The following is a 7,653-nucleotide window of genomic DNA, read 5'->3' as shown; positions in this document are numbered from 1 at the left end:
TTTAGTAAAACATCTCATTTGCAACGTTTCATTTACGTTTCGTGTTTAGTGGGTAACTTATTCTGTCCAATCGAACTGGGTTATTTAAAGCCTCACAAAATGTTTTTTAAATTTCAATAAGATATAGATACTGATTGCTTTTGGAGAAATATATTTAAAAGAATAATTTAATGTTATTTTTTCTATTCTGTTATGTAGGGGTCGTGGAATATTTATAGTATGTTATTTTGAAACATCTCGTATAGAAATTTATGATAATTTTAAATAAAATAAACAAAAACACAATTCTGTCAAGGCACAGCCTTTAGAAAATTTTGAGAAATCCTTAAATATTTAAAAAATGTTACAACGTCGATTCGTTACCCAATAATCACACTAAATTACACAACTTGAGAAAACGCCATTATTCTATGGCTAGAAATTGGCCTCAATGATTTGGGATCGAGGGGGATTATCCCTCTTTATCCTGCCTCATCTCGTGTAGGCCTGGACAGCCTTCGTAGGTGGGCCCCATCCGTCGTCTACCCCGACCGCAAATGCGGCCGGTGTAGGCGCTTTGTGGGACCTCCTTTTGTCCTGGCTGGGCCCCGCCGGCTAGGGCCCTTTCTTCTGGCGCTCTTCTTGCTTCGCCGGCTCGTCTGTGTAAACCCCGGGGGTAGTGTCATGTTTATGTGTGGTATGGTTGGGTAGGGTAGTGCGGCTATGCAGCCTGGGATGCGCTTTGCTAAGGTGGCCCTTAGGCTAGCGCGGGAGGGGAGGGGTAAGGAGGGTATGGGGGGTGTGTATGTGTGTGTGTGTGTGTCGTTGTCTTCGTTTCTTGATCCTGGCTGTCTCTGAAACAGAAAAGGTTAGCGGGCAGGGGGGGGGTCATTGGGGTGGTCACCCAGGGTCAAAAAGTTGGTGTCTAGGTCTTTTGTGTTTGTCGGTCACGTCGGGTACGTAGTCAACGGCTTGCCTGAGGAGGGGATTGTCATGTCTAGCGGCTACGTCAAATCGTTTCTCCGCGTTTTGTCTTATTGTCTGTGTAGCGTTTGTGTATTGTAAGTCTCGTAATATGTCAGTGTTTCTTACGTACCAGGGCGCGTCGGTGGCCGTGCGGAGGGCTATGTTTTCCACAGCCTGTAATGACTTTAAGTGGCTTTTTGCCGCGTGACCCCACGCCGTGGAGGCGTAGGTTAGCTGCGGTTGAAGTACCACCTTGATAAGCGTTCGCTTATTCCTTAAACTGAGGGTGTTTCCACCTTTGAGTAAGGGATAGAGCCTAGCCCTGGTGGTCTTCGCTCGCGCCACCGTCTCCACGATGTGCGGTTTCCACGTGAGACGCTGGTCCATCGTCACGCCCAGGTATCGTGTTTGTCGATTCCAGGAGATGGGTTCCTGGGATAGTGTCAGTCTGTCAAGGTTTTGTGGGATTTTTCGTTTGGTAAAAAGGATAGCCGAACTTTTGTTGGGATTAATTTTGACTTTCCACCTGTTGCACCAGGTTTCAAGTTGGTCTAAGGAGCTTTGGAGGAGGTAGACGGAATATCTAGGATCTACGGATTGGGATGTGATTGTCAGGTCGTCGGCGTATAAGTATATGTTGGTGTTGGGGGGATGTGGGATGTCGGAGTTGTAAATGGTGTATAGGTGTGGGGACAGGACGGTGCCCTGGGGGACACCGGCCTCCATGGGACGGGTGGTGGAAAGGGAATCTTGGATTTGGATGCGGAATTTTCGGTGGTGTAGGTAGGATTTTATGAGTTTGGTAAAGGATATGGGATATTGGTTGGTGAGCATTTTCATCAGTAGGCCTTCATGCCAAACCGTATCGAAGGCCTTTGCGACGTCCAGGAAGACAGCACCAGTGTACTGTCCCCTGTTGAAGGCCGCCGTGATGTGCTCGGTAAGGCGAAGGATTTGGAGTTCAGTGGAGTGATTGGGTCGGAAGGCGAACTGCTCGTCTGGAATGACTTGCAGTTCTTGGGAGTGGGTTCTTAGACGGGTTAGGATAATTTTTTCTACCACTTTGCTCATAGCCGGGAGCAGGCTAATGGGCCGGTAGTTGGATGGGATGGTGTGATCTTTGTTGGGTTTTGGGATAAGGATTATGTTTGCTGTTTTCCAGCGGGTAGGGAAGTGTCTTAGTCTGAGTGTCGCGTTTGTTATGTTTAGTAGGGCCATGAGGCCCTTGTGTGGTAGTCGTTTAAGTGTCGTGTTATGTATATTGTCGGGTCCGGGGGCTTTTCTGTTTTTAAGTCTGCGTATTGTCAGTCTTAGTTCGTCAGGTGTTGCGGGGGGGATTATGTCATTGTCTGGCTCTCTGTCGACGCGTCGGGCCGCGCGCTCAGCCACTATCTCGAATTCCTCGTCTTCGTCGGGCAGCTGAGGCAGTCTACACTGCAGTTCCAGGCTATCGGCGAAAGCCTCGGCCTTTTCCTGGTTCGTGTAAACCACCCCCACACTACCGTGGATTGGAGGAATTTTACGGCGAGCGGTCTGTCGCAGGGCCCTCTGCGTTTTCCAGAGGCTGTTGTCTTGTGGATCCAGCGACTCCAGGTGCCTAGCCCAGTTATCCTGGGCCAGTTCATCCAGAGCCGCCTTCACCCGTCTGTTAAGTACGTTTAAGTCATGTCTGTGTCGGGGGAGGCGGGTGCGGGTGGCAAGCCGTTTCGCACGTCGTCTGTCACGTATTAAGTTTTTTATGTCATCGGGGAGGGTGCCCCGGGGGTTTGTCAGTCGGGGGACAATAGTCTCCGTCGTAGTCTGAGTCAGGGCGTTTTTAATGTCAGTCTCAAGGGAGAGGATTGCCGCCTCCAGATCATGGGTGGTTTCGATGACTGGGAGCGCCATGTTTCCTTGCATTACTGTTCGGAAACGCTCCCAGTCAGTGAACCTCCTCGTGAAGGTGCCTTCATATCTCTGTCTTCGCCCCAGATCCAGAAATATTGGATTGTGGGCGGAAGACCCTTCGTATTGGGTGGATATTTGGGCATTTAACGGTATAGATTTTAAGAGGGCAATGTCGATAACGTCGGGGCGTCCTACGGGTCCGTAATGTGTCGGTTCTGTCGGTCCGAGTATAGTCAAGTCGTCGTGTCTGTCTTGGTAATTCAGCAGGACGCGACCTCTTGTGGTCGTCGTCCCGCTGTGCCATATGGGGGACTTCGCGTTGAAGTCCCCGATGGCAATTGTCTGGGGCCAGGAAAGGATTTTGTCTAAGTCATTGTCAAGTAGTGGTAGTCTGGGTGGGTGGTAACAGGACACCACCGCAACGTCTCCATGCCGTAGCGATCTCACCGCTATCGCCACGGCCTCTGTGTTTTGAGTTTGGAGCCGCTGCAGCGGATAGTGGTCGATGCACTTCTTTACTATGAGTGCAACACCACCCCCGTTACGGTTTCTGTCATGTCTGTATATGTCATAGTCAGGGATGGAGGTACGGGATGCCTCGCTGAGGTAGGTCTCCTGGACAGCCATAACGTCTATGTTTAGACGGTTCAAGATGTCCACGAGTTCCGTTTTTTTGGCCCGGAACCCGTCAAGGTTCCAGGACGAAATTCTCAGCGAGGAGGGTTGGGAGGGCCGACGAGCCATTAGAAGTCGAATAATTTTTGCATATTCGACACCATGGTCGTCAGCTGGACGCAGAAGTCCTGAAGACGCTTTGTTGCGTCAATCAGGGCCGCCGCGCCCGGAACTTGAGAAAACGGGAGATGTGCATTTTGGTACGATTAATACATCTAAATCTCACAATATCGGGACACGGGACAACAAAAATCGTTAGTGTTAGAAGAGAAGCACAACGTTACCACAGCAGTTCGAGACAACGTTTTGGACCAACGCCGACATCATTCTTTACCTTTTGGGCAACCTTAGTTGCGTCCGCGAGAGAAATTCCAAACAAAATGGAGTTGGCGCCATGAATGATGTCGATACAACTACGTTTTTCTTTTTTTGGAGGTATATTTGGACTGTCAGAACAAGCCAATTTGTACTTGTTCTCGTATGGACAATGTAACACCACTTAATACTGCTCAGTCAACCCCCCCCCCCCTTTAGTCAGGCATTAATAATATTTGGGAGTATCAATATTCATACCTACGTCTTTACTATTCAAGTTAATGTCAAACTTATAAAATTTACAATAAAGTCATTCAAATATCATGAAACAGAAATAGAAGCTTCAGGAAGATTATACAAATACTCCATGGATATTCTGAATAAAAAATTTAAATACTTTAAAAGTTAACGGTTCTTTGGTGCCTGGAAAAATTTATTGCAGGAAGAATAACCAATTAACAAATTAAGTTACCAAAATGACAAAATAAATCTCAGAGAGATGAATTTTTCTGCAATCATAATCACAGTTTTTTTACAGGAAATAATAAACTTTATCCATTAGGTTAATTGGGTTTAAATAGACGCAATTAAAATTTAGCAACAACACGAATGTGAGAGGGTAACCACTTCTCAAAATATGCGTATAAATTGCCACAAAATACATGGCATTACCTCACCAGGGTCTTATGTTAGGTATGCAATTTGAGGTTAAGATAACTTGCCCTTTTAACTAACGAAATTTCTAGGTGACAGGCACAGGGGTGAGTGTGGAAGAAGTCGATCCAGTATTTCAGGCAAAAATGTTGGATATGTTGCGACAAACAGGTAAGCCGGAAATGGTGGTTGGGTGGTACCATTCTCACCCAGGTTTTGGGTGTTGGTTGTCTGGCATGGATATTAACACACAACAGAGTTTCGAAGCTCTCTCAGAACGAGCTGTAGCTGTAGTCGTAGATCCCATACAGTCGGTCAAGGGAAAAGTTGTTATTGACGCTTTCAGGTGAGAATTTATTTTATTGTGTTTGTAATATTTATTCNTTGGTTGTCTGGAGTGGATATTAACACACAACAGAGTTTCGAAGCTCTTTCAGAACGAGCTGTAGCTGTAGTCGTAGATCCCATACAGTCGGTCAAGGGAAAAGTTGTTATTGACGCTTTCAGGTGAGAATTTATTTTATTGTGTTTGTAATATTTATTCATAAACAAAATGGGTCCTGACTCATAAATAAGCAAAAAAACTATTATTTTTTTAGATTAATAAATCCAAATATGATGGTTCTGGGTCAAGAACCCCGCCAAACAACATCAAATTTGGGTCACTTACAAATACCGTCAGTGCAAGCCCTGATCCACGGGTTGAACAGGCACTACTACTCGATCAGTATAAACTACCGAAAAAACGAGCTCGAACAAAAGATGTTGCTCAATTTGCACAAAAAGTCCTGGATGGACGGCCTCACCTTAGCGGACTACTCCGACAATTGCAGTGTCAATGAAAGAACTGTCGCAGATATGTTAAGAGATGGCGAAGAACTACAACAAAGCCCTGGAAGAAGAAGAGAAAATGACACCCGAGCAGTTGGCGATTAAAAACGTGGAAAAAAAAGTCGACATTCTTGTTGTGTTCAAATGACTTTATTTATGTACCGTTATTTCTATTTCACCAATTTCTAACATTAAATTATGTTTATACCGTTTTTTTTCAATAAATTTAATTTCTTTTTGGTGTTTTGTTATCTCGTCACGTTTTATGCTCCTCGCTAAAATTTCTTCCAGTTCTTTGTCTGTCAATTTTCTAGATATTTTTACGATTTTATTTTAAATAAAACAGAATATATCGACATCCGTACTAAATAGGAACTGAAAGAGATAAACAATAAAATGCGCGGCGTATCCCCATAATTCTTCTAATAAGCACGTTGTGAAAACATTGACTCAGAACTAGACCATGTGCATCATTACAAGTAGACATTAACTAAGGCGCTCGGGCATCAATAAACTCAACTGGCGAACGTTCGTTATATATATTTTTATTGTTTAAATTAAAATAATAAAGAATAGGACATTTTATTATGATATTTGTAATCGGATCAAAGGCTTGTTTACGCTAGAGCTCGAGAGAGACTGAGAATAATAGGTGTAATGTTTTTAGGACGTAGAATAATTTAGGCGACGGTCGGAATTAAGTTTCTGCGCATATGAAGGTCACAGCTCATAAGATTTTAAAACATCTCTACCTCCTACCATAAAAATAATTGCCACAATCATCATCACCTCTGCCCGCAAAAATTCGCTATACCAATTGCAACAACCGAGTCACGAATGCGCATGGTTGCGAATATATATACGGTTTGAGCAGCCTGATCCAATTTAACTATTCATGCGAATTAATTCGTGCGGAGCAGTTCGAGTCCTATAAATTATTAGCGAATAAACTCGTCTGGAGCAGTGAAAGGGTTAAAGCTAAATGGAACTCGAAAACGAGAATATTTTTCAAGTACAATTTTTTCGATAACTCAAAAGTAACGAATAAACTAGCTTTTTAATTTAGATAAGTTGGTGTCAGTTACATTGAAAATTATTACCATTGCTTTTATTCACACAAGCTATCACTCGGCCTATTCAGAACTCTGTGCTTGCTGTTAGAAGCAAGAGTCCACGTACCACTTCCGATTATACCGGAAGTCGCCATCAACTTGCTTATTTTAAATGGAACACCCTATATATTATTGAAATTTTGGATTCTATTGTATTGTGTTATTTTAGGTGGACGTTTATGAACTTTCCCTATTCCTAAAATTAACCGTTTTCGAGATAATTAATTTTTTTCAAAGAAATGGAGAGAAATAATGACTAGCTTCAAACCATGTGTATTTTATAGTAAGATAAAGCAACAATATTTCTAGGGGGGATCTAGACCCCTAAGCTTCCCATCCATACTTTAAAAATGGCTTAATTGCATACAGGGTGCTAGAAATTTAATGCCGAGTTTAGTTAACTTCAAACCTTCATAAGTCGGTTTTTTTTTAATGCAACACTCTGTATGTTTTTCTATATTCTGATACACAATTTTATTCTCTTTCGAGCGGTATCAGGGTTCCCTATACCTATCTCTTCTAGTTTTTAAGTTATCTACTATTTTTTGTGGAATCACCCAAATTCATGTAATTTCTTGCGATCATAGCTGTGGAATTTTTAGCAAAACTTCAAAACAATCAAAACAAACAACTAAACTGTCACCCCAGTTATTTATTATTATTTATTCACAGTAGAGCTGGGTCGCTCGTTCATTTTAGATGTGTCGGCACGTGCGGCACAACTCATTTAAGTGTGCCGTTCAATGCGAGTCGTTCATTTGAACGACACGTGCAAGATGTTGAATGTTGACTATGCTGACAATTGCTCAAGTAAACACTCGTCTCTTGCTCACTCCTGCTCTTTCGAGTTGTGGCTGTGCCTAATATGCACAACTGGTGGGAGGTGGCACTTATTCAGAAAATGTTTTGACAAGTAACAAAATCGTGTTTATTACAAATGACCCTATTCTTTACACCTTCCTTCGCCTTCATATATAAGGATGGCTAATCGATTTTATGTTCTTTTTTTAGAACTAGGAAAACTCCACCTAAAAAAAAAACAACTATTTCTCTCTCTATTATTATTTTCTATATAATTTAACAACTCTTATTTATTACATGTCGTAGCATCATCTGTTCCGTGTGAGAGGATTTTTTCCAAAGCAGGGCAAATTGTTACTGCTAAACGAAGTAGTTTACAAGGTGAAAAAGTCTCCCAAATTATATTTTTAAATTATAATTTGTAATAGGTATC

At 42.7% G+C, this 7,653-nt stretch overlaps 1 pseudogene; it reads left to right on the top strand.

The window, feature by feature from the left end:
- The first annotated feature begins 4,568 nt into the window (after window positions 1-4,568).
- On the top strand, window positions 4,569-5,455 carry LOC108911979 (annotated as a pseudogene).
- Window positions 5,456-7,653: the final 2,198 nt, after the last annotated feature.

Source organism: Anoplophora glabripennis, unplaced genomic scaffold (genome assembly GCF_000390285.2).
Source record: "Anoplophora glabripennis isolate ALB-LARVAE unplaced genomic scaffold, Agla_2.0 scaffold845, whole genome shotgun sequence".
NCBI classification, from domain to species: Eukaryota; Metazoa; Arthropoda; class Insecta; order Coleoptera; family Cerambycidae; genus Anoplophora; species Anoplophora glabripennis.
This window is presented reverse-complemented; position numbering and strand designations above follow the sequence as displayed.